Below are 27,649 nucleotides of genomic sequence, written 5' to 3' on the forward strand. Positions count from 1 at the left end.
TCACGAATGTAAAATTAGAGAGATTCGAGCCCGCACGGAGGCTTTCAGACAGTCGATCTTCCCGCGAACCATACGCAACTGGAACAGAAAAGGGAGGTAATGACAGTGGCACGTAAAGTGCAGAGCTGTAAGCTCCCAAGACGGTTGGACGAAACAGAAGTTTATGCAAAGGAGCAGAGAGAAGCATTATAAGTGTGTTAGAGGTGAAGGCCCAGCCCAGTATTGTTCGAAGAATCCCTTTAGAAAAATACAAATTAAACCAGGTGTAGCCCTTTAGAGACGCTGCAGCACGAGAAACTCCGTTCGCCAAGCGAGTCACACTGTAGAAGAACGTTTGGTTTAAACTTTTGGAGCAAGCTTCCTCATTGGTTCACAGTGTTGTTTCCTGTCGAGTGCACACTTTCTCGTGTGTGCCTTCACATAAGCCTTCCCATTTGTCAGCTTCAGGATTGTACCATGGATTGGGAGAGGTTTCCTTATCTTCTCCCCGTGCCACAACTGAACTGGCTAATATTTAGTAATAACATAATCCCCGTGAGTAGGAGTTCATTTAACCTTATTAAAAATTATTAATGGACGGAACTCTCAATGTCTGCCGCTATTGACTGGTGTGATTCCTACTCTGACAAAAACAGCCAAATTTCCGAGCGTTAAGATAGAGGAACTAGCGGCTGGGTCATAGAAGAGAAAACTTTCTGCTGCGGATCGGAGAGACTTGTTGTTGATGAGCCTTGCTGTCATTAAATAAACCTTTAAATCTTTATGCCACACTGCTGTTCTTACTTTTCGAACTGTCACAGCACTGGCCACAATAGAGCTAGGTAAGTAATATGTGCTGCTTCAACTTAAGATACTTACTGCAATGTATCATCTGGAGTGCCCCAGGGAAGTGTGGTAGGTCCGCTGTTGTTTTCTATGTACATAAATGATCTTTTGGATAGGGTGGATAGCAAAGTGCGGCTGTTTGCTGATGATGCTGTGGTGTACGAGAAGGTGTCGTCATTGAGTGACTGTAGGAGGATACAAGATGACTTGGACAGGATTTGTGATTGGTTTACAGAATGGCAGCTAACTCTAAATATAGATAAATGTAAATTAATGCAGATGAATAGGAAAAAGAATCCCGCAATGTTTAAATACTCCATTAGTAGTGTAGCGCTTGACACAGTCACGTCGATTAAATATTTGGGCGTAACATTGCAGAGCGATATGAAGTGGGACAAGCATGTAATGGCAGTTGTGGGGAAGGCGGATAGTCGTCTTCGGTTCATTGGTAGAATTTTGGGAAGATGTGGTTCATCTGTAAAGGAGACCGCTTATAAAACACTAATACGACCTATTCTCTTGAGTACTGCTCGCGCGTTTGGGATCCCTATCAGGTAGGATTGAGGGAGGACATAGAAGCAATTCAGAGGCGGCCTGCTATATTTGTTACTGGTCGGTTTGATCATCACGCGAGTGTTATTGAAATGCTTCAGGAACTCGGGTGGGAGAGTCTCTAGAGGAAAGGAGGAGTTCTTTTCGTGCGTCGCTACTGAGAAAATTTAGAGAACCAGCATTTGAGGCTGACTGTAGTACAATTTTACTGCCGCCAACTTACTATCGCGGATAGACCACAAAGATAAGATAAGAGATTAGGGCTCCTACAGAGGCCTATATACAGTCATTTTTCCCTCGTTCTGTTTGGGAGTGGAACAGGGAGAGAAGATGCTAGTTGTGGTACGAGGTACCCTCCGCCACGCACCGTATGGTGGATTGAGGAGTATGTATGTAGATGTAAGACAAATACAAGCTAGTGTGATGTAATTGATGGCAATTTCCTTCATACATACAGTAGACACCCAAATCCCAAACAAACACAATAAATTCGTTTTCCTATCTAAGAAGATAAATGTGAATAAAATCTATCGAAACACTAAAAGCTATTTAGTTAAGTCTACAACAGACAAAGCTAAATCAATATATCTATATATCCTAGCTAGTAAATTGTCTGCCCCGGTAGCTGAGTGGTCATCCCGACAGAATATCAATCCTAAGGGCCCGGGTTCGATTCCGGGCTGGGTCGGAGCTTTTCTCCGCTTAGGGACTGGGCGTTGTATTTTCCTAATCATCATCATTTCATCCCTATCGACACGCAGGTCGCCGAAGTGGCGTCAAATCGAAAAACTTGCACACGGCGAACGGTTTACCAGACAGGAGGCCCTAGTCACACGGCATTTAGATCCTTTTAGCTAGTAAATTCATTGTTAGTTTGTAATCATAAATATAAAACTGTGGTTCTTCATTCTGTCACTGACGTAAGCTTCTGATAATCCTCCTGTCACTGAGTTAAAAAAATCTAACAGCGTCATCTACACCATCTACAACATCCGAGCTGCTAAGCTGAGCAAATTCCTAAGGCTTTAGATTATGATATCTTCTTTTCGTGACCCGATTTTGGTCACGAAAACCCCTTGAAAATTCGTCTAGTAGTTTTAGAGACTGGCTTGTTCAAACAGACAGACACTTCCTACATCACCAGCAATTGGTTTTTAGCAAATATTTTCAATGTACAGACATGGAGAGTTTTACAGTTTTATAATTAGTATGGATGGGAACTTAAAGCTAAAAAAATAAGCTTACTTATTAACTCTGTAGAGTTGACATAACACTGGTCAGACAATACAAATATCGGTGGCTCATGTCCTGCAGCCATCAAGTTTTTCGTGCATTTCCATACCCTACTCACTTTCCTTTTGATTCACAAAGAAACACGTATATTTAATTTTAATAATACTGAAGGACAGCAAACACTAAAGATTTTATTGTGACCAGTCACGGTCTTATTACGTCGAGCAGTCACAGCCATGTATCATCTTAAGCGTTTTTAATCGAATTCAGTTACATGCAAACAAAAATTCTAGTGAAGAGTATGAGGAAGGCTGAGTACATATATTCACTTCACACCTTCCTGAGAGACAATCTCTACTTCCAAAATAACAATGAAAGTGTAGGCCACGTGTGGGATGAATTCAAAGAAATAGTACTGACAGCTATTGAGACATTCATACCAAATAAATTAACAAACGAGGGAGATGATTCTCATTAGTACACAAAACGGGTCAGAACACTGTTGCAGAAACAACGAAAAAAGCATGCAAAATTCAAACGAACGCAAAATCGCTAAGAATGGAGATCTTTTATAGGAGCTCGAAATTTAGCGCAGACATCAATGCGAGATTCTTATAATAGTTTCCACAACGAAACTCGACACAGTACATACATGTCTTGCCGCTAGCATACCTTACATATGATCAGAATCTCCTTGGAGTTTCAGCCAGGTTTCGAGAGACCATCTTCAGTTACACTGAGATTTGCATAGGTGTGCCACATTCGATATTCAGTCACTTGATTTTGTTTTGTTTGACTTTTCTCCTAACGCCGATTCATATTGGCAATGACATTTAGAGCAAATTCTATGTCGTTTTAATTCTTAACCACGAGACCTTCATCATCGTCGTATTCCCTACACACGATATTTTGAGCTGTTGTTCAAGATTGGCTTGGAGAGGTTGTATTGCGGTGGCAAAGTAGACCATCGACGTTGAAAATACTTCCCTTATTGATCTGTTGCAATCAATTGTTCTTGTTAGCTGACAGTTTACCATAATTCTACAGGAATTAGTCCCTAATATTCCAAGTATTAACTTAGCAAACTGTTGTGGATAACCCATTGCCCTCAGCGTTTCGGGTAAGAAATTACATATTCCACCCATTATAACGCGTTGTAATCTGTGAAAGTCCGCTGTGGATATTATATCTCTATAATCACACGCGACCTGCGGTTTGTGTACTTGTTTATTCTTCACAGTTACAGCCTATTATCTGGAAAAGAGATTTCCATCAATAATATTCGCTAATAATGTCTACATTCACATAGGCCATACAACTCACACTTCTGTAGATAAAAATGTATATATTAATTAATTATTTCTAGAATTTACAACTGTATCGAAAAAGATAAAATGAAAATGCTAGTATTGCAAAAACGCTAATACTACAAAACCACTTTCTATAGCTACAAAAGTACTAGAAACCCCTTTACCAATTATCCAACTACTAGCCTGTTATGCCATTAATTGTACTACAAATTGTGCTCTCTTTATTAGTGCACATTTAAGCTGTGGATGTGTTTTGCCTCCCACATATTACGTCGGTCAGTACCCACTGCCACATCTCTTGGGCCTCGGACAATCCGTCAGCAGCGTTTCCACTGTAACAGGTAAATCTGCAACCTCTTAAAACCAACACTTCCGTGATCATTTGCACCCGCTTGATGGAAAGTCTTGAAAATCATGTCATTCAGTGGTCTCCTCCCCGGCTGTCAACTTGCTGACGTGTGGCTGAATGCCTTCTGAGCTATTCTTTAACCAAGAAAGGACTCTCAGTTTCCTCATATCCAAGTCCAGTGGCCACATTCCTAGAATTACTACCAATGCATCATTTGCGGTGTTCCAGAAACGGCAGCGGAGTGAATGGACGTAAACACTAATTAACAAATGGTTCAAATGGCTCTGAGCACTATGGGACGTAACTTCTGAGGTCATCAGTCCCCTAGTCTTAGAACTACTTAAACCTAACTAATCTAAGGACATCACACACATCCATGCCAGAGGCAGGATTCGAAGCTGCGATCGTAGCAGCTGCACGGTTCCGGAATGAAGCGCCTAGAACCGCTCTCCACAGCGGACGTCTGTTATTTCGCAGTATAAAATGTTTCCTCTTAGTTTATGATTGAGATATCTCAAATATATTATTGTGTAAAGTCACAAAGATCTTTAGATTTCCCGGCACGAATTTTATCACTAGACTGCGAGGCCCATGCATGAAATATGCATGAAGAATATTGGTATCTAATGATCTAATAAGCGTATCTCTAAAACCAAGAAAGCAGATTTTCTTGCCATTTTTAGCGTATACAAAATTCACTGGAAAGTAACAAAAATAGATCCGTTTCCGGGTAGATGCTTTACCATCACTCTACGAGGCGCACCCGTGAAGTACAAATATAAATATATATAAAATATTGTTATATGGTACTTCTTTGTAAAAGCAACAAAGCGCATTTTCGAGCACATTTTCTCATATTGGAACTTCACTGCCGTGCCACTTGGAGCGCTGCTGTCTTTCTTTGTTTCTGTATCATAGCATGGATCTTGCACTTCTCATACAGCACCTTCATTGTTCTGTGTAGAGCTTTTCCATCTCTCGAAAATGTTTTTAACATCGCTCAAGTGCAAATGATACATGAAATTTAAAACGTAAATTTCGTCCACTGGCCCTGGTGGGCCCACCAGAACATCACATTTGAAGCACCTACAATGACGTTTTCTATATATACACACATAAAAAAAACCTTTGCATCATTCCAGTTCCCAGAACTCCAGAAGGCAGACGTTGACTATGGATATTGCTTCATAGACGCAGTCTCTTTGGCAGTTCAGAGATGTCACTAAACCCGCCCAAAGATGTAAACAACCATGAATGAGGTCACAATCTGTAGGTTTTAATGGTGTACGTAAATTATGTCTTGCTGATGAAGATATTTCAGAATTGGTGTGAATTGTAAGCCAAGAGACTTTTAATTATTTTCCAATTCAATTCAATTCAATTTTTAAAACATTATGTACAAAACTGTAACAGTTAAGGTTTTTATTCTTGTAAATTTGTTTATTCAATTATGTGTACATTGTCACTATGTGTTGCCGATGGCTAAATTGAGTACACACTCAAGACCAAATAAACAAAAATAAACAAAATAAAAACTATGAATGAGAAACGCGTATTAGACGGAGGGGACCCAATCATTCTACCAGGAAGGAGGAACAAGGCTCGTGTTGTCTGTAGTTCAACCATGCCTAGACGGTCAATGCCGCGGTTCTAACGCGTCCGCATTATTGCTTTGTGCCAGGAAGGGCTCTCAACAAGGGAAGCGTTCAGATGTCTCAGAGTGAACCAGAGCGATGTTGTTCGGACATGGAGGAGATACAAAGAGAGAGGAACTCTCGATGACACGGCTCGCTCAGGCAGCCCAAGGGCTACTACTGCAGCGGATAACCGTTACCTACAGATTATGGCTTGGAGGAACCCTGACAGCAACGCCACCATGTTGAATAATGTTTTTCGTGGAGCCACAGGACGTCGTGTTACGACTCAAACTGTGCGCAATATGCTGCATGATTCGCACTTTCACTCCTGACGTCCATGGCGAAGTCCATCTTTACACCACGACACCGTGCAGTGCAGTACAGATGGGCCCAACAACATTCCGAATGGACCGCTCAGGGTTGGCATCACATTCTCTTCGCCGAGAAGTGCCGCATATGCCTTGAACCATACAATGGTCGGAGACGTGTTTGGAGGCAACCCGCTCAGGCTGAACGCCTTAGCACACTGTCCAACGAATGCAGCGAGCTGGAGGTTCCCTGCTGTTTTGGGGTGGCATTATGTGCGGCCGACGTGCGCAGCTGGTAGTCGTGGAAGACGCCGTAACGACTGTACGATACGTGAATGCCATAGTGCAACCACATCGGCAGCGTATTGGCGAGGCATTCGTCTTCATCGACGACAATTCGCGCTCTCCTCGTGCACATCTTGTGAATGACTTCCTTCAGGATAACGACAGCGCTCGACTAGAGTGGCCAGCATGTTCTCCAGACATGAACCCTACCGAACATGCCTGGGATAGATTAAAAAGGGCTGTTTACGGACTACGTGATCCACCAACCGCTATGAGGGATACACAGAAACGCCGTTGAGGAGTGGGACAATCTGGACCAATAGTGCCTTTATGAACTTGTGGATAGTATGCCACGACGAATACAGGCATGCATCAATGCAAGAGGACGTACTACTGGGTATTAGAGGTACCGGTGTGTACAGCAATCTGGACCACCACCTCTGAAGGTCTCGCTGTATGGTGGTACAACATGCAATGTGTGGTTTTCATGAGCAATAAAAAGGGTGGAGATGATGTTTATGTTGATCTCTATTTCAGTTTTCTCTACAGGCTCTGGAACTCTCCGAACCGAGGTGATGCAAGACTTTTTTTGATGTGTTTGTTATGGCTGTAAGAAATTGGAACACTATTTATTGAACGACAGTGGTACACGACCATACCGTTAGAAGGAAAGCTGGCACTCCTTAATCAACCATTTTTCTATGGTTATGCAACATTTTTATCTACATTAGACGCGTTTTTCCGTGAGGTATTATTTTGCGTTTTCAGCATCCCCCAAAAGATGTCTCTCGCAGAACGCAGTGGGACCTACATCATACTAGGAACTGGAATTGCTTAAAAACCGAAGTAGTGAGGAGGGAAGTTTTCGAAACCACGTGGTAAGTATAGCAGAATGATAGATTAGACATTCCAGGAGGAGCAATGTTTATAGCGACCTTTGGTCTAGTGAGGTCCAAATGAAATCCGATTATGAACAAATGCGTACAAGATCATCTGGGCTCAATGAACCTTAGATTAATAATCGTATGCTTCTACTGACTGCCAGATTCAGAAACATCGCTTGTAGAGTCATTTAAAGCGGCTTAACACGGTTGAAGGGAGCAGTTAGTAGTAGGTGGTTACTTTAAGCTGTCCAAAATCGACTGAGAAAACTACGCATACGTTATCGCCGATAATGGAAAACAGTCTTGCGAAATAATACTGAATACATTGTGAAACTTGAGCTTCCCTAGCCGTATTGAAGATGCAAGTAACTTCCGGGAATGCAGCTGTGTAACAAGCTCGACAACCACTGTTGTTCCGACAAATAAACACCCCGTCACTTTCAACAAACAAGAGAGTCGTGCCTTGAATATAGCGTGCTGTTCAACTGTAGAAATGTCTTCAGTCGTCGAGGACCTCGGCTGACCTCATTCCCCTTAGTTATTTGAATACACTTCCTGACAATTGTTTCGAACAACTAACCCAATACCCAACACGCGGCAGAAATATTTTTGACCTCCTAGTTATAAAGAAACCCGATGTTTTCGAAAAATAAGGAAGGTAGGATAGTTCAAATGGCTCTGAGCACTATGGGACTTTACATCTATGGTCATCAGTCCCCTAGAACTTAGAACTACCTAAACCTAACTAACCTAAGGACATCACACAACACCCAGACATCACGAGGCAGAGAAAATCCCTAACCCCGCCGGGAATCGAACCCTGGAACCCGGGCGTGGGAAGCGAGAACGCTACCGCACGACCACGAGATGCGGGCAGGAAGGTAGGAGGACAAGAGTTCAATATACCGTCGACATCAAGGTCATTAAACACGGAGCACAAGCTCTGAGTTTTTCAATGACGAGGAAGACAAATCGGTCCAGATTTTCAAAGGAACAATCCCGGCATTTGCCCGAAACGCTTTATGGAAATCACGGAGAACGTAATCCTCGATAGCAGGACGTGAATCTGTACTGTCGTCCTCCCGAATGCAACTCCAGTATGCTAATCACTGCGCCACTTCGCTCTGTCGGTCTTTTTAGGGCGCCAAGAATGAGAAAAGGATTGGCGACCATGATGCTTTTTCAGTAACAATGACCATCAATGGCAAAAAGGTCATTAAGAAATCGAGAGTAGTATTGGTGTTCAGTTAACTGACAGTCACGTTCGATTTACTTAAGGACGAATTGAGAAACCTTAGCTCAGATCGGACAAAGGCAAAACAGTTCTCGTTCTAACTGAAAGACGTTATAAAGTGCAGTCTGCATAATTACGTTCCAAGTACTAAAAGACGGTAAAGACCAACTTTGTAAAATGTAAACTTTCACGGCCGGAACTCTCATGATTAATAAAATTCTTTTCCGGGCTATTATGCCGCTATTTATTAAGGACGTCACTGACCGCATAGGGAAAATATTGAAAAAACGGAATATCGCGGTGATTTACAAACCTACCCGGAAGATACAAGAACACCTGAGATTGGCTAAGGATGCTCGTAAACCGCTGGAAAAAGCAGGAATTTACAGGATCCCGTGTAGTTGTGGGGAGGTATACGTGGGTACCACAAAAAGAACGGTCAAAAAACGACTAGAAGAGCACAAGGGCAATTGTAGAAGGGGAGAGATTGATAGATCAGCTGTTGCGGAACACGCTTTGCAGTCAGGAGACCACCACATTTATTTTGATAGAACTCAAGTACTGGCAGCCACAAGCGGATATCATGAAAGGCTTTACAGAGAGGCTATAGAGATTATGAAACACCCCAGGAATTTTAATAGGAAGGAGGAGGGCGTGAAATTGAATGACATCTGGATGTCGGTGCTGAAGAAGATGTGTACCAGTCTTCCGCCATGGGATGATAGCAACAGCGGACGGCGGCAACCGACACGGCCAATTGTGCTCGCGTATTCAAAACATGTGACGTCACGCCTATGCGCGGGAGCACGCGAAAACAAAAATTTGCTGCAGTCAGTAGTGAGACAGTGTGTGTTTCGGAGGTTAACAGAAGCCACGAACCCCCTTGAAGATGTCCTCCGCAGATGGGGACGAAACGTTGGTTTACAATGCGAAATCCATCAGACCACGGCATAATAGCCCGGAAAAGAATTTTATTAATCAAAGACCAACTTTGGCTTAACGGTACCGAATGCAGCGAAAACAGACTACGGCTCTCACGTTACAAAAGACTGCATGGAAGCTGACAGAGAAAATTTAACAGCAGGGCCGTGCTAAGAATCTACAATAATTTTCACAGCAAGATCCTGGCGAAATATCTATCATAAAATCCCAGTAAGTTCTGGTCATATGTAATGTCAATGAACGAGCCCAAACCCTCTTTTCAATCTTTTGTGGAAAACTCAGGTGTTCAAACTGAAGATAGCAGACTGATAGTGATAATATTAAATTCCGCGTTTAAAAATATATTTACGCATTCTCGTTGCTGCACAGACTCACGAATCAGTAAACGTAAGCAATGCTCACTGATTTGGCCGTGTGTCCATTCCGACTGGCTGACTGCTGCAATGCGAGGAGTCACCTATGAACGTGAGGCATGTGATCAGCATTTAGTCAGTCCCTCCACCCGTTGTTGCCAGTTGATGAATCCTGATCGTACCACTGCTGGTTTTTTTCAAGCAGCTCGTCATTTGGCCTCAGGAGGCTGAGTGAACCTCGTTCCTGACCTACCCACCTGAGAAAAAAGTCTGAGAAAGTTCCAGAAATTGAACCCGGATCCTTTCGCAGAGAAGGCAGCGTCATCTACATCTACAGGGATACTCTGCAAATCATATTTAAGTGCCTGGCAGAGGGTTCATCGAACCACCTTCAAAATTCTCTGTTATTCCAATCTCGCATAGCGCGTGGAAAGAATAAACACTTATATATTTCCGTACGAGCTCTGATTTCCCTTATTTGATCGTGGTGATCGTTGGTCCCTATGTAGGTCGGTGTCAACAAAATATTTTCGCATTCGGAGGAGACACTTGGGGATTGAAATTTCGTGAGAAGATTCCGTTGCAACGAAAAACGCCTTTCTTTGAATGATGTGCAGCCCAAATCCTGTATCATTTCTGTGACACTTTCTCCCATATTTCGTGATAATACAAAACGTGCTGCCTTTCTTTGGACTATTTCGATGTACTCCGTCAGTCCTACCTGGTAGGGATCCCACACCGCGCAGCAGTATTCTAAACGAGAACGGACAAGCCTAGTGTAGGCAGTATCCTTAGTAGATCTGTTACATTTTCTAAGTGTCCTGCCAATAAAACGGAGTCTTTGGTTAGCATTCCCCACAAATTTTCTATGTGCTCCTTCCAATGTAAGTTGTTCGTAATTGTAATACCTAGGTATTTAGTTGAATTTACGGCTTTTAGATTAGACTGATTTATCGCGTAACCGAAGTTTAACGAGTTCCTTTTAGCAATCATTTGGATGACCTCACGCTTTTCGTTATTTAGGATCAACTGCCACTTTTCGCACCATTCAGATATCTTTTCTAAATCAGATAAGGGACAGCAAAGAGCCTATAACACCACCTTGGGGAGCGCCTGAAATCACCTCTGTTTTACTCGATGACTTTCCGTCAGTTACTACGAACTGTGACCTCTCTGAGAGGAAATCACAAATCCAGTCACATATCTGAGACGATATTCTATAAGCACGCAATTTCACTACGAACCGCTTGTGTGGTACAGTGACAAAAACCTTCCGGAAATCCAGAAATACGGAATCGATTTAAACCCCTTGTCAATAACACTCAACACTTCGTGTGAATAAAGAGCTAGTTGTGTTTCACAGGAACGATGTTTTATAAAGCCATGTTGACTATGTGTCAATAAACCGTTTTCTTAGAGGTAATTCATAATGTTGGAGCACAATGTACACTCCTGGAAATGGAAAAAAGAACACATTAACACCGGTGTGTCAGACCCACCATACTTGCTCCGGACACTGCGAGAGGGCTGTATAAGCAATGATCACACGCACGGCACAGCGGACACACCAGGAACCGCGGTGTTGGCCGTCGAATGGCGCTAGCTGTGCAGCATTTGTGCACCGCCGCCGTCAGTGTCAGCCAGTTTGCCGTGGCATACGGAGCTCCATCGCAGTCTTTAACACTGGTAGCATGCCGCGACAGCGTGGACGTTAACCGTATGTGCAGTTGACGGACTTTAAAATGAGCGAGGGCGTATAGTGGGCATGCGGGAGGCCGGGTGGACGTACCTCCGAATTGCTCAACACGTGGGGCGTGAGGTCTCCACAGTACATCGATGTTGTCGCCAGTGGTCGGCGGAAGGTGCACGTGCCCGTCGACCTGGGACCGGACCGCAGCGACGCACGGATGCACGCCAAGACCGTAGGATCCTACGCAGTGCCGTAGGGGACCGCACCGCCACTTCCCAGATTATTAGGGACACTGTTGCTCCTGGGGTATCGGCGAGGAACATTCGCAACCGTCTCCATGAAGCTGGGCTACGGTCCCGCACACCGTTAGGCCGTCTTCCGCTCACGCCCCAACATCGTGCAGCCCGCCTCTAGTGGTGTCGCGACAGGCGTGAATGGAGGGACGAATGGAGACGTGTCGTCTTCAGCGATGAGAGTCGCTTCTGCCTTGGTGCCAATGATGGTCGTATGCGTGTTTGGCGCCGTGCAGGTGAGCGCCACAATCAGGACTGCATACGACCGAGGCACACAGGGCCAACACCCGGCATCATGGTGTGGGGAGCGATCTCCTACACTGGCCGTACACCTCTGGTGATCGTCGAGGGGACACTGAATAGTGCACGGTACATCCAAAGCGTCATCGAACCCATCGTTCTACCATTCCTAGACCGGCAAGGGAACTTGCTGTTCCAACAGGACAATGCACGTCCGCATCTATCCCGTGCCACCCAACGTGCTCTAGAAGGTGTAAGTCAACTACCCTGGCCAGCAAGATCTCCGGATCTGTCCCCCATTGAGCATGTTTGGGACTGGATGAAGCGTCGTCTCACGCGGTCTGCACGTCCAGCACGAACGCTGGTCCAACTGAGGCGCCAGGTGGAAATGGCATGGCAAGCCGTTCCACAGGACTACATCCAGCATCTCTACGATCGTCTCCATGGGAGAATAGCAGCCTGCATTGCTGCGAAAGGTGGATGTACACTGTACTAGTGCCGACATTGTGCATGCTCTGTTGCCTGTGTGTATGTGCCTGTGGTTCTGTCACTGTGATCATGTAATGTATCTGACCCCAGGAATGTGTCAATAAAGTTTCCCCTTCCTGGGACAATGAATTCACGGTGTTCTTATTTCAATTTCCAGGAGTGTATGTTCCAAAGTCCTGCTGCAAAACGATATGGTCCTGTAATTTAGCGGACTACTCCTACTACTTTTCTTGAATATTGGTGTGACCTGGCAACTCTCCAGTCGTTGGGTACGGATCTTTCGTCGAGCGAACGGTTGTATATGATTGTTAAGTATAGATTTAATGCATCAGAATGCCCCGAAAGTAACCTAATTGGTATACAGTCTGGAAGACTTGCTTTTATTAAGTGATTTTTGTTGCTTCACTACTCCGAGGATATTTACTTCTACGTTACTCATGATGGCAGCTGTTCTCGATTCGAATTCTGAAATATTTACTTCGTCTTCTTTTGTGAAGGCATTTGAGAAGGCTGTGTTTAGTAACTCTGCTTTGGCAGCACTGTCTTCGATAGTATGTCCATTGATATCGCGCAGAGAAGGCACTGATCGTTTCTTGCCACTAACATACTTCACATACGACCAGAATCTCTTTGGATTTTCTGCCAGGTTTCGAGATAAAGTTTCGTTGTGAAAACTGTTATAAGCATCTCACATTGAAGTCCACGTTAAATTTCGAGTTTATATAAAAGATCGCCAATCTTGGGGGTTTTGCGTCTGTTTAAATTGGCATGTTTGTTTCGTTGTTTCTGCAACAGTGTTCTAACCCGTTTTGTGCACCAAGGAGGATCTGCTCCGTCGTTTCTTATTTTATTTGGTATAAATCTCTCAATTGCTGCCGATACTATTTCTTTGAATTCAATCCACATCTGGTCTACACTTATATTATTACAGTAATTTGGAATGAGTGGAGATTGTCTCTCAGGAAGGCGTCAAGTGAATTTTTATGTGCTTTTATCAATAGGTATATTTTAAGCTTACTTCTCGAGGATTTGGGGATTACAATATTCAATGTCGCTACGACAACCCTGTGTTCACTAATCCCTGAATCGGTTTTGATGCTCGTTATTAATTCAGGATTATTTGTTGCTAAGAGGTCAAGTGTGTTTTCACAGCCGTTTACTATTGGCGTGGGCTCATGAACTAACTGTTCGAAATAATTTTCAGAGAATGCGTTTATCACAATTTCGGTTGATATTTTGTGCGTACCTCCGGAATTAAACATTGTATTTTCACCGACATATCGAGGGTAAATTAAAGTCACCACCAACTATTATTATATGAGTCAGGTACTTGTTTGAAATCAAACTCAAGTTTTCTTTGAACTTTTCAGCAACTGTATCATCTGAATTGGGAGGTCGGGAAAAGGATCCAACTGACAGTTCGGCTCTCACAGATTATAGATATCGGTATTAGTTTTCACCGTATTGGAAAGAACAGCAAAAGATCTTGCTGCGGCGGTAACACCGGTTCCCGTCAGACCACCGAACTACAGAGCTGTCAGGCTTGGACGGGTCGCCGTATGGGTCCGCAAAGCGCGGTGCACTCAGCCCCAGTGATGTCAGTCGAGAAACTACTTGACTGAGAGGTAGTGGCTGACACCAGCCGGGAGAGCGTTGTGGTGACCAGGTGTTCCTCCATATCCCCGTCCTGTGACGCCTGTCTATGAGGATGACATGGCGGCCGGTGGGTACAGTTAGACCTACCGAGACGGAGTACCGAAGAATTTCTTGTGCAGCGAACAGTCTCGCGTGACTGGTCAATGCCATTGACACAAATGGCAAACGAGCTGATGCATAGTATTACAGACCAATATCACTGACGTAGATATGATCACACGGAATGTCTTTGCAAATTCGTGCGACGAATATACAATGTGGATCATGGTTAATATTATCAATTATTGGTACACTACGTTTGTAAGATGTGGGTGGGATATTTTTGACTAATTCTGCATCCTTGTTCAAACAAAATGGTAGCTCCCTAACACAGAGCAAGACTTGTAGTACACCAGATCAACCCTGTGAAACACCCAATGGGATTTCTTCCCATGCAGATAAAACGGCAAACGGCGACCCTGGTCGCAACCCTCGAATCATTCATTTAAACCACCTTTCACTGCAGTGTACGATAGTTCGTATTCTCAGAAAGTTTTTTTCCTCTGAAAATCACTTACAACCTTTGTGAACCGACCACCGCGGAGTGTAGAACCGATACTTCTTGAGAACGTCGATTTAAGCCCCTCGTTATTTGCGAGACGCAGCCTCCTGCGTAGCACAATGGACGTCTTTGCAGAGTACAATCCGCTTAATGGTGGAGACCTTTGATGCTGCATGCTTTAAGGCGCCAAGGACTTCGCCTTTACGTGTGTCACGTGCCTTCGACAGAGAAGGTGAAGGCACGTGTTACAGTCTCAAGTTTTTGCATGTGCATGGAAGGCACGTGACATTTCTCCAATATCGCTGTAGGCGCCGGAATAATCCTGTCTCATACAGTGGATCAGCATCTACCACCATATAATAACAAAGCTATTAATTCTTGAAGAGGTATATTTCGTTCTTGTTATTTTGTCGTATTTTGCGAATCTGTAATATGCAACAGAATACTTTTTAGTATACTTTTATTTTGGACTTTCGTGACCCTATTGACCATATAGTACATAAAATTAAAAGCTTTCAGTCATTTTTTTTCTAAAGATTTATTTCTTTATCCAAGCCATAACCATTTTCAAGTTTAAATGCACGTCTAGAAATCGTTGCTTTCACGTATTTTTTTAATTAATTTATTGTTCCGTGGGACCACATTAAGAAGAAGTCTCCATGGTCATGGAACGAGTCAATACATGAAATTATAACACGATTGTAGAAACAGATAAAATGAAATATAAGAAACATATTCAGGCGACAAGTCGTTAGTTTCAATAAAGAAAATCAAGAATGTAACACTGGAATTTGCTTAATTTTTTAGCTCTTCCAGGAGCTCCTCGACAGAATAGAAGGAGTGAGCCATGAGGAAACTCTTTAGATTAGACTTAAAAGTGTTTGGGCTACTGCTACGATTTTTGAGTTCTTGTGGTAGCTTATTGAAAATGGATGCAGCAGAATACTGCACTCCTTTCTGCACAAGAGTCAAGGAAGTGCATTCCACATGCAGATTGGATTTCTGCCTAGTATTAACTGAGTGAAAGCTGCTAACTCTTGGGAATGAGGTAATATTGCTAACAACAAACGACATTAAAGAAAATATATACTGTGGGGGCAATGTCAAAATTCCCAGACTATTGAATAGGGGTCGACAAGAGGTTTTCGAACTTACACCACACATAGCTCGAACAGCCCGTTTTTGAGCCAAAAAATACCTTTTTCGAATCAGAAGAATTACCCCAAAAAATAATACCATATGACATAAGAGAATGAAAATATGCGAAGGAGACTACTTTTCGTGTTGAAATGTCACTTATTTCAGATACTGTTCTAATGGTAAATAAAGCGGCATTTAGTTTCTGAACAAGATCCTGAACATGGGCTTTCCACAACAGCTTACTATCTATCCGAAAGCCTAGGAACTTGAACTGTTCCGTCTCGCTTATAATATGCCCATTCTGTCTGATAAAAATATCAGTTCTTGTTGAATTGTGAGTTAGAAACTGTAAAAACTGAGTCTTACTGTGATTTAGCATCAAATTATTTTCCACAAGCTACGAACTTATTTCATGAACTACATTATTTGATAATGTCTGAATATTACACACAAGATCCTTCACTACCAAGCTGGTCTCATCAGCAAACATAAATATTTTTGAATCACCTGTAATACTGGAAGGCATATCATTTATACAAATAAGAAACAGCAGTGGCCCCAGTACCGACCCTTGGGGAACGCCCCACTTAACAGTGCCCAATTGGGACTGAACATCACTACCACTCTCAATATTGCGGAGAATTACCTTCTGCTTTCTGTTCTTAAAGTAAGAGGCGAACCAATTGTAAGCTACTCCCCTTACTCCATAATGGTCCAACTTCAGCAGTAATATTTTGTGGTCAACACAGTCAAAAGCCTTCGTTAAATCAAAGAAAACACCTAAAGTTCGTAACCTTTTATTTAATCCGTCCAAAACCCCACAGAGAAAAGAGAATATAGCATTTTCAGTTGTTAAGCCATTTCTAAAACCAAACTGTACATTTGACAGCAGATTATGTGAATTTAAATGCTCCAGTAACCTTGTATATACAACCTTCTCGATAACTTTAGCAAACACCGATGGCATAGAAATAGGTCTATAATTGTCAATATTATCCCTGTCTCCCTTTTTATAAAGTGGCTTTACTACCGAGTACTTTAATCGGTCAGGAAACCAACAACTCCTAAAGGAAAAGTTACAGATATGGCTAATTACTGGGCTAACATACATGGAACAATACTTCAGTATTCTGCTAGATATACCGTCATATCCATGAGAGTTCTTGGCCTTTAGTGATTTAATTATTAACTCAATCTCCCTCTTGTCAGGATCATGGAGGAGCATTTCAGGTAACAGTCTCGGAACACTTTTTTCTACGAGCGCTATATGATTCCCTGTTGGGACTAGGTTTCTATTTATTTCACCTGCTATATTCAGAAAGTGATTATTAAATACTGTACATATATGCGACTTATCAGTAACACGGACATTCCCACTACGCACTGATTCTATATCCTCTACCTGTCTCTGCAGACCAGCCACTTACTTTACGACTGACCATATGGTTTTAATTTTATCCTGAGACTTAGCTATTCTGTCTGCATACCACATACGTTTTGCCTTCGTAATAACTTTTTTAAGCACCTTACAATACTGTTTGTAATGGGCTGCTGCATTTAGGTTGTGACTGTTTCTAATGTTTTGATATAATTGCCACTTTGTTCTGCAAGATATTCTTATCCCTCTAGTCAGCCACCCAGGCTGCCTGTTTGTGCTAGTACCCTGTTTTGAACGTTCTAACGGAAAGCAACTTTCAGAGAGCATGAGAAAAGTCTTGAGAAAAGCATTGTATTTATCGTCTACTGTATCAGCGCTATAAACATCTTGCCACTCTTGTTCCTTGATGAGGTTTACAAATGTCTCTACAGCAACTGAATTTGCTCTCCTAAACAGCTGATGACTATATTTAACACGTGATGCAGCACAAAACTCTTTTAGAGTTAAAATTTGTGCATCATGATCTGAAAGGCGGTTCACCTTTTTGCTAACAGAATGCCCTTCTAGTAATGAGGAATGAACAAAAATATTGTCTGTGGTTGTTCTACTATTCCCTTGCACTCTCGTTGGAAAGAATACGGTTTGCATAAGATTATATGAATGAAGGAGTTCTACCAGCATCCTTTTCCTTGCACAATCACTTATACAATTAATATTGAAGTCACCACATATAACTAACTTTTTGTATTTCCTATAAAGTGAACCAAGAACCTCCTCTAGCTTTAGCAAAAATGTTGTGAACTCGGAGTCTGGGGATCTATAAATAACAACAGTAAGAACTTTAGCTCCACTAAATTTAACCACACCTGCACAACATTCAAACACCTTTTCAGTGCAGTACTTTGAAATATCGATTGACTCAAATGGGATACCGTTTTTCACATACATGGCTACTCCCCCACACAGCAAAGAGCTCCTAGAAAAGCTGCCAGCCAACCTGTATCCTGGTAAAGGTAGCCTCTGAATTATCTTCTTATTTAAGAAGTGTTCAGATATACCAATAATTTCAGAGTCAACATCTGTAAGCAGTTCACTGACTTTATCTCTAATACCCTGTATATTTTAACTAATTCCCTCATTAATCGGATACCTAAGCTTTGTCGAAAGTGGTTTCATTGTTAGAGAGACTGCCCTTAAGCAGGAATACCTATCAGCTGACTTCAATCTAACAAAAACGTGCAGCTCTAACACCCACAACTACCGGAATTTTCCCATGAGTGATTCCACCACCCCCACCTATGCTGTCACCTATAAGCTTTGCCAACCTCCCCTCTCCATACCTGTTGAGGTGCAGGCCATGTCTAGTGAAACCCGTCCTGCTGATAGACTCCACCGACACCACTGAAATGTGACTCATGCCTTCTGTCATCAGCGCACAACCAAGTCTCATGTTATTAAGACTGACGGCTGTATTAAGATGAGGCCGATCGTGACGCTGAAACAGTTCCACGAAATGCACATTCGTGTTGCCAGTCTGAGTGGCAATCTTTTCCAGGTCACCATCTATGTCATACTCCCCATCCCTATCAATACTATTACCAGCCCCACCCACAGTCACTACCTGATCCTCTTTAGTAAAATCCCTACATAACCCCCCTATGTTAACAGTCACCTGAGCCAGTCCTGCATTAGGCTTCACAATGCTGGTGACCTGGTACTCATTCCCCAAAACTTCCTGCAACTGCTGGCCTACACCTCTACCATGAGAACTACCTAACAGCAGAACCTTCTTCTTTCTCTTAGACTTTGCAACTGTCCTAGCCACCGTAACTGCTGAGGTCTATTACATACTTCCTACATCTACAGCTACTAGAGATTCCTCTCCACTAGACTCTGACAGTTGTTCATATCTATTACAAACACCAACAGTAAAACTATCTGAAAATCTCCTTCTCCTAGCAGATCTCTTGCCAACAGCCAGCTCCCATTCCCCAACCCCCTTCTCCCTCCTCATCCTATCTAGCTCCTCCTCTGCGTTTTTCAACTGCACCTGAAGGGCACAGATCTTACGCTCCTACTCCTCTATCAACTTACTCTTGCTACATAACCTGCAGTTCCAGGAGAGGATCTCACCAGAATGCCCACTGGCTTCCCCACTGCATGCACCCCAGTGCAAATACTTCGAACAAGTCTCACACCGCAATCCACTACTCACAAACCTACGGCAAAGCCCACACTTCTCACTCATGGTAAAATTTTACAGTTATTGAAACAAGAAAACAACTTTATCTAAGTTCCGCTACTACAATAAGAAGATGTTAAAAACTGACTACAATAATCACAAACTTGCTCTACAAGAGAAGTAACTACTATTATTGACAGTATTAATCAACAACAAATGAGAATATAACAAAATACCAACACAGAAAGAAAATCAAACGTGTAATGACACAGTAACGAAACTGAAAGCAGTTCGCAAAAATTTCTTCTGAAGTTATTTCACAGGAAAATACTAAAAACACCGGTTGAAGACTACTAAAGTTCCTAAATAAACTATTATACACAAACAATTAATTAGTACTTAGCTTTCGATGCGCCGCTACAGCTGCAACTGGTCAGCGCGGAATGTAAACACGGGCAAGAGGTTAAGTTGCTCGATACGAAACACTCACAAATATCAGGTCACAACACAAGAAAAGCAGAGATGAATGAAGAAACCACTAATAAGTCACTTATATAGTAAATATTATCACAAAAACCGTTAAAATATATATCTGAAGCCTAAAAATATATAAAAACTTGTAGAGCGATCTCACACGCAGTCACGCGCTTATGACGTCACACCAAAGCTCTGCATGTTTTAGGAGCAGATAGTCTCTTATTGTATTATCTGATAATAGTTATTTCGTCGCTAATATCAGGTTTGTTTAATCTGAATCGACATTCTTCGATAAAAGAAGTAAATATATGGTCTACTTGCAAATACTGTTGGTAGCAGGCAAGAGCCTGCTTCAGATTCCTCCGTGAATTTGGCCTGTTATCTTCGTTGTGCTGCATGACATTTAACATGAAGTATTGTTTGGCTAACAAATAGTAAAGAGGTGGTCCTCTTTATCTTGACCACCCCAAACAGATTTTTTTCTCCAGAATCAAAATAAAAAATTATCCAGTGGGATATTAACCCACACGATTGACTTTCTTGTATCTTTGTTCGTTACGGGGATATGAACAGCAGAACCTCTTTCTTAAATAGAACCTTTATTTTTATTTTGGTAATACACTTCCTCTCGTCAACATCTCTTCACTAACACATCACAGTCTACCATTCACAAAAACATGACATTATTGGTACACATTGTAAGTACCCAGGGTATGTTACTCGTCCACTTGTTGAAGCAGACAGTACAAAAATGGAAATATAAAGTAAATGCACACCAGTGATTCAGTCAACCGCCTTCAGTTGAAGGCTTGTGTGAGTACAGTGTACACCAGCGAAGAGGAGTTAAAAATATTACTCATGTCTGAGGAATGTAAGTTAGCAGAGCAGTAACTGCACTATGTGAGTGAATGATCAGTGTTCAGTTTATTATATTTTTCTTCTTTATGTCACTATAATCGCTGCTTATTTTGAAGACTCTCCTGACTACCTGTTTTACAGAACGAGAACAAAGTGCTCTACTGAGGAGAATTAGTAACGTTCTTTGACGATTTCTTCTTCTGGCTGAGGACATTCTGCCTTCTTTATTTCATAATGCCGTGTCTTTTTGGCATTCCTGAACTTTATTTTGTAAGTGGCAAATTTCATAAGACCACTTGGATGCTGTGCCTCGCTTTTGGACCTCGCGCTGTACTCAGCTAGGTGTCATTTGTTTTCCAAGCATTCTGGACATTCAAATTGTGAGCCTCGTTCTTTGCGAATTGCTTCATGAAAGGTGGATCTCCGTAGCCTACGTTTCAATTTTCTATAAATAATTAAATTACTTTTTCTTTTTGGTTTTCAATTTCGTCTTAATCTGTGGTTCACTGAAATACAAAATATTAGTAGTGCAGTTGGAACATGTTTCATACAGGTATCTCTGTAATTTATGTTGCTATGAAAAGAGACTGTGCTTCGTTTGGTGAGCAACTTATTACAGCTCTTCTGGGTGAAAACGGAAATACTATCTACTTAAGGGTATCGGAAATATTTGAGATTCATGGTCTGCCACTAAACATTATAAGGGATTACACAGTTCTTTTCTTTCTGTAAATTACACAAGTGTCACACTAACGGATGTAGATGTTGCACAAATTACTTAGGGAATGGGATATTTGGTAACATCAGTTCGCGACTTACAAAGAACAGTGTGTCAGTTAACTGCGACGGAGCACGGCATACAATTTCTTCCCCTGATAGCTCACCAGGTGAGATTGTCACATCACGACCAAGCCCTGAAATTTAATTCTCCCGTCTTCACCACCGTCTCCATTGATTCTGAAAAGCATTTTTTTAAAATTTTTTTTGTCTTTACTCTATTGTCTACTATGGCATCATATTTTGGACCAACTCTAAACTAACGGCAGCCAGGTTTATGTGCAGTGTCAGCTGGCGAATTTCCTGCATGACGTTGTTCAAGCGTCTTGGGATTCTAACTCTGCCTTCCCCCCACATATTAGTCGACCACAATATTATTACACCTGGGAGTGAGGGAGCTTCAGTCGGCTTATCACAAAGTTTTAGCGTGATATTTCACAAGTACACGCTGAACCACTTGATGGTACATGCGCAAAAAACTTTAAAAACTAAACTCCGTCCGAGCAAGACTCAGAAGGCCCAACGGTACCTACCGACCGCCGTGTCATCCTGCTACCTACAGTACAGCGTAAAGTGAAACATGCACGTAAATTTCGGTGTGGGGCGAAATCTAAATAATAAATAAGAGTATGAAATTGCTCACATTTTAAGGATGTATTCAGTAGACATTTATCTAGAAGTGTCATCTTCCGTTTTCAAAAGTATTTATCCGTTATCGAGAAACATCCCAAAACATGGCTTCGGGTAACAAAACCGAGCCACGGATTCCAAGATGGGTGTACTCAGCAAATGGCTGTAGTTTTTGCGATATGTTTCTAACATTCCGATCTCTCGACAACCTTGAAAATTTCCTTGATATCTTTATCCGTTTCCGAAATAAGGAGGTTCAAATTTATCCCACTTGTATACGCAAAATAAGCCTGTAATACCCGGTGTAAGGCGAAAACGCAGCTCATAATGTGGCGTAACATAGAGAAATATAATGTAAGCTGTCTTAGTTATGATCAGAAGGGTTGTACTGAAGCACATGCAAAATTTTCGTGCAAATAAAATCAGATCTGAGGTGTAAAATTACATTTGCATTATTTCAATTTCACATAAGCAAGCCATCAAAATTTTACTACCCATAAATTTCTTTTCGAATGAGTGTCATGGCCTATGACGTACATTTAGCCATCGCGAGAGCGTTACAAATCTCATAGAAAGTTTGAAGTGGGACACACCTGCAGACAGACGATGCGCTAAACGGAAGGGACTGCTCACTAAATTCCGAAATCCAATCTTCACCGAGGATGTAGAGGATATATTATTACCACCAACTTTCAAATCGCGTAATGATCATCATTCAAAGATAAGGGAAATAAGAGCTCGTACTGAGGCGTTCAGACAGTCGTCTCGCGCGATGCGCGAGTGGAACAGAGGGGGGCAAGGGGGGGGGGGGGGGGGGGAAATATGACTTTGGCGCGAATTGCGCCCTCCGCCACAGACCGCTTGGTGGCTAGCGGAGTATATATGTAGATGTAGATGTAGATTATAGAAGGGAAAGAAAGGAACCAGAGGAAAAAATACCCCTTTCGAAGCACAAAAAAGGCTAAGAGGGCGCCCGTTTTAAAAGACTGAGTGAAAAATGGGGTATCAACTGCATCGTTCTACCTTAATCAGCACCTTTAAAAATTTTCATGAAAAGTTTGGCATGGAACATATTTGCACTTTTCTGTGCTGAGAGACAAGGAGACGTTGGCAGTGGTAAAGAGACGAAAGCCGAGCGGGATTAGCCGAGCGGTCTCAGGGGCTGCATTCCTGGACTGTGCGGCTGGTCCCGGCGGAGGTTCGAGTCCTCCCTCGGGCATGGGTGTGTGTGTTTGTCCTTAGGTTAAGTAGTGAGTAAGCTTAGGAACTGATGACCTTAGCAGTTAAGTCCCACAACATTCGACATACATTTGAACATTTGAAAGAGACGAATGGTTCAAATGGCTCTGAGCACTACGGGACTTAACTACTCTGGTCATCAGTCCCCTAGAACTTAGAACTACTTAAACCTAACTAACCTAAGGACATCACACATATCCATGCCCGAGGCAGGATTCGAACCCGCGACCGTAGCAGTCGCGCGGTTCCTGACTGCGCGCCTAGAACCGCTAGGCCACCGCGGCCGGCTAAAAGAGACGAAAAAATAATAAATACTGGAAGACTGTAGAGAGTGATTGTGGTATAGAAAGAGTGAAGGAGATAATGGCAGTGTGAGAGAAAGAGAGAGACACCGTGTCAGTGGAATATAGTTGCCAATGACAGAATAGTGCTAGGAAAAGTGGGGAGGAGATGGTGACGGTTAGAGAGACACAAAGAGATAATGACGATGAGATGTGTGTGAAAGGACAAGTGGGAGTGGTTGGGTATGAGCGGCTTACAGCGATGCTCTAGTGGGTGAGACAATCCTGTGTGAGATGCGAGCTGCTTGTTAAAAAGAGCCCGAATGTACTCATGGACCAAAACATTACGACCACATGCAAAATGGCTTGTTTGTCTGTCTTTGGAACGAAATACATCACCGATTCTACGTATCAGGGATACGACAGTTTGCTGGTAGGTTTGTGGAGGTACGTGGCATTAAACGTGTACTCGCATATTTCGGGTAAATAACGGGCCACTGCTTTGCGTACGCGGTGATGGCTCCCGATAGCGACAATGATGGGTTCCATAGGATTAACATCAGGCGAATCTGTTTGCCGAGAAATCCACTTGAGTTCACTATAATGCTCCCATAACCACTGTAGCACAGTTCTGGGTAAGACACACGGACAATTAAACTGCTGAAAGATGACATGGCCGTCGGGGGATACAATCCGCATGGAGGGATGCAGGTGGTTCGCATCTGTCAGCGTGTCTTCGATTGCTACCACAGGTACCTCGCAAGAACACGAGAAAGGCTCCCATAGCAAAACACTGCTCCCACCAGCCTGGGTCCGTGGCACGCTGCACGTTTCGAGCCGGCGTTACCTCGATGACGACGTTTATGGAGGCGACTATCGTCCTAGTACAGCGAAAATGTGATTCACCCGGGGAGCCAACACGTTTCCATTGATCGACGGCTGAATTCCGATCGCCCCGTGCCCATCGAAATCACAATTGACGATGTCATTGCGTCTGCATGTGAACACATGAGGGTAGTCTGCTGCTGAGCTCGATGTTCAACAACATACGATGAAGGGTGTGCTCTGGAACACTTATAAGCGGACCAGCATTGTGCTCTCTCGGCAGAGATGCATCTATCCAACTTTACAGAGCAGACAACGCCACGTTCTGTGAAAAGCCGCGCCTAATGGTAGTTTCACTTTCCTTCTGTTCTTGCCGTAGATGCTCACGACAGTAGCACGTCAGTACTCGACCAGCTTCGCTGTTCGAGACACTCCTTCACAGAAGCTGCGTAATAATAACCTGTCCTTTGTCAAAGTCGCGTATCTGAGTGGATTTCCCCATCTGCAGCCAGTATCTTCGCTAGGGTGATCCCCTGCCGCTCACATAGTTTTGTTACCTCACCACGTGCCCGCAACGCCTACAGGCAGCATCCAACGTCGCACTGAGCAGTGGTCTTAATGTTGTGGCTGATCAGTGAACATTCGCGTGCAAAATTTTTGGAAACATTTTTAAAGGTGCAGAGGAAGGTAGACTGAGACACTCCATATTCGAGTCGGAGCCTTTCGAAACAGGAGCATATTAGCCTTTTCTGGTCTCCGATAGGAATATTTTTCCGTTAGTGGTGTAGTATTCGGTTTTGTCACGATACCTGGTGACGTCCGTGGCCATCTCTCCGAGCCCTAGTCCGTTTTTAACGACTTTGTCGTCCACAGGGTTTGAAACATTAGCACTCTAGGACACGAACTGCTAACGTAAGTCACATAATAGGCGCTCAGCTGTGATCGTATTCCATTCTGAACTGAACCGTCGACAGCTACACCCACGCCAGCATTCCGCTAGCCACTGTATATTGTGCGGTGAAGGCTGCATAAAGTACCTGAAACGTTTTTTCTCTTGCTATTACGTTGGCATATAGCACTTGAGAAGCAAGATTCATGGAGCTCTTCAGGAAAAGCGCAATTCTTTTCTTCTAATTTTAGTGCCGTGTTCATTATGTGAGATGTACGAGAGGCTTTTAGTTAGTAATGCAACACATTTGTTCTCTGAAAGCAGGTTGGTTTTATTCGGGATTCCAATACCACATATTATTCTCCCCTCTTTTGGCTACCAAACCCTATTTTTCAACATAATCTCCATTCAATGCGACACCCTTACGCCGCCTTTCTGGAAAGATCTTAATTCCCGTGTGGTACCACACTACTGGTCGACATCGGAGCCAATTCCCCAGCATCCGCGTACAGCTACCCGCGGAGTGCACCCTTCATTGGACCAAACAAATGGAATTCGGAAGATGTGAGGTCCGTACTGTAGGGTAGACGAGGAATGACGTTCCAATGACGCTTTGTGAGCTCCTCTCGGGTGCGCAGACCTGTGTGAGGCCTTGAGTTGTCGCGGGGAAGAACAAGTTCGTCTCTATTTTTGTGGTGACGAACACGCTGAAGTCGTTCCTTCAGCTTCCTGAGGGTAGCACAATACACTTAAGAGTTGATCGTCAGACAGAAGAACCTCTTCAGAGTCGCCATAACTTTACCGGCTGAGGGTGCCGCTGAAAACTTTTTTTTCGAAGGCTAGGCGTTGTGGTGCCCCACCGGGGATTGCCGTTTTATTTCTGGTTCGAAGTGATGAACCCAGGTATCATCGCCCTTCGACAAAAAATTGTCACCATCAGTCTCGTAAATCACAAGCAATTCCGCACAGATGGCCCTCCGTTGCTCGTTATCGCCTTCTGTTAGGCGGCGAGGAACCTTGCGAGAACACACCTTTGAGTAAATTAATGTAGGTTAATTCTTACAAAGAAGAAAACAGCAACCAGCCACTATTAATACTGATATTTATTTAGGTAAATAGCGCCGTTCATTATCAGACGGCTGTTCACATGATTTTCAAGATACACCTTACATTAGCGTTCGTTTTCGATTTCTTTTATTCCACTGTGGCTAAGTATTTTTGGTGTGTTGTACAAAGATTGCAGATTTACAAGCACTGTTTGTAAATCTGCAATCTTTGTTGTAACTTCACATGTGACAAATTCTTTTGTGTGTGTGTGTGTGTGTGTGTGTGTGTGTGTGTGTGTGTGTGTGTGTGGTGTTTCGCACGATATGGTGATGTACAAATTACGTAAGTGCTGGATATATTTAGGAATATTCTGAAAAGAAATACAATGCTGCAACTTCGCAACAAAATCGCGCGGAATTTTCGAGGGTAACAACACACCAAAAATACTTCGCCACAGTGAAATAACAAAACTCGAAAACGGACGATAATGTAAAGTGTATCTTGAAAATCATGTGAACAGCCATCTGATGATGAACTTGCCGGTAACGGCGCTATTTACTTAAATAAGTAGCAGTATTAATAGTGGCTGGTTGCTGTTTTCTTCTTTGTAAGAACTAACCTACATTAACTGTACACAGCCACGGTCTCAGAATGGCAATTTTAGACACCTTTGAGTACCCCTACTGGTGGACGACTGTGTCAGCTCTGCCAGCAGAGACGTCCAGCTGAGCAACGGGGCGTTTGACTGCGGTTCGTCCATCACCTCGAATGAGAGTGTCCGCGCGTTCCAATATTACGCGAGTCACAGCTGTGCGGTCAGGCGGCACGCGGGATATCTGGCAAGTTCTGCGTGACCTTCTTGCAATAAAGAAGGAAGCCTCTCCCAACGACTCGCCGTGCTTTTGTTCACATTCAGATCTCTGTACACGCTCTGTAAGCAACTGTGAATATCTGCGATGCTCTGGTTTTCCACCAAAAGAAACTCGATGACAGCTCTCTGCCTGGAAAGCACCTCCGTTACAGACACCGTTTTGAAGGCTACGTGTAGCGGCGCTAATATCCGAACTTCATGAAATTGTAGGGGCTGAAGCGGGAATATTCCACG

Source organism: Schistocerca gregaria, chromosome X (genome assembly GCF_023897955.1).
Source record: "Schistocerca gregaria isolate iqSchGreg1 chromosome X, iqSchGreg1.2, whole genome shotgun sequence".
In the NCBI taxonomy this organism is placed as follows: domain Eukaryota; kingdom Metazoa; phylum Arthropoda; class Insecta; order Orthoptera; family Acrididae; genus Schistocerca; species Schistocerca gregaria.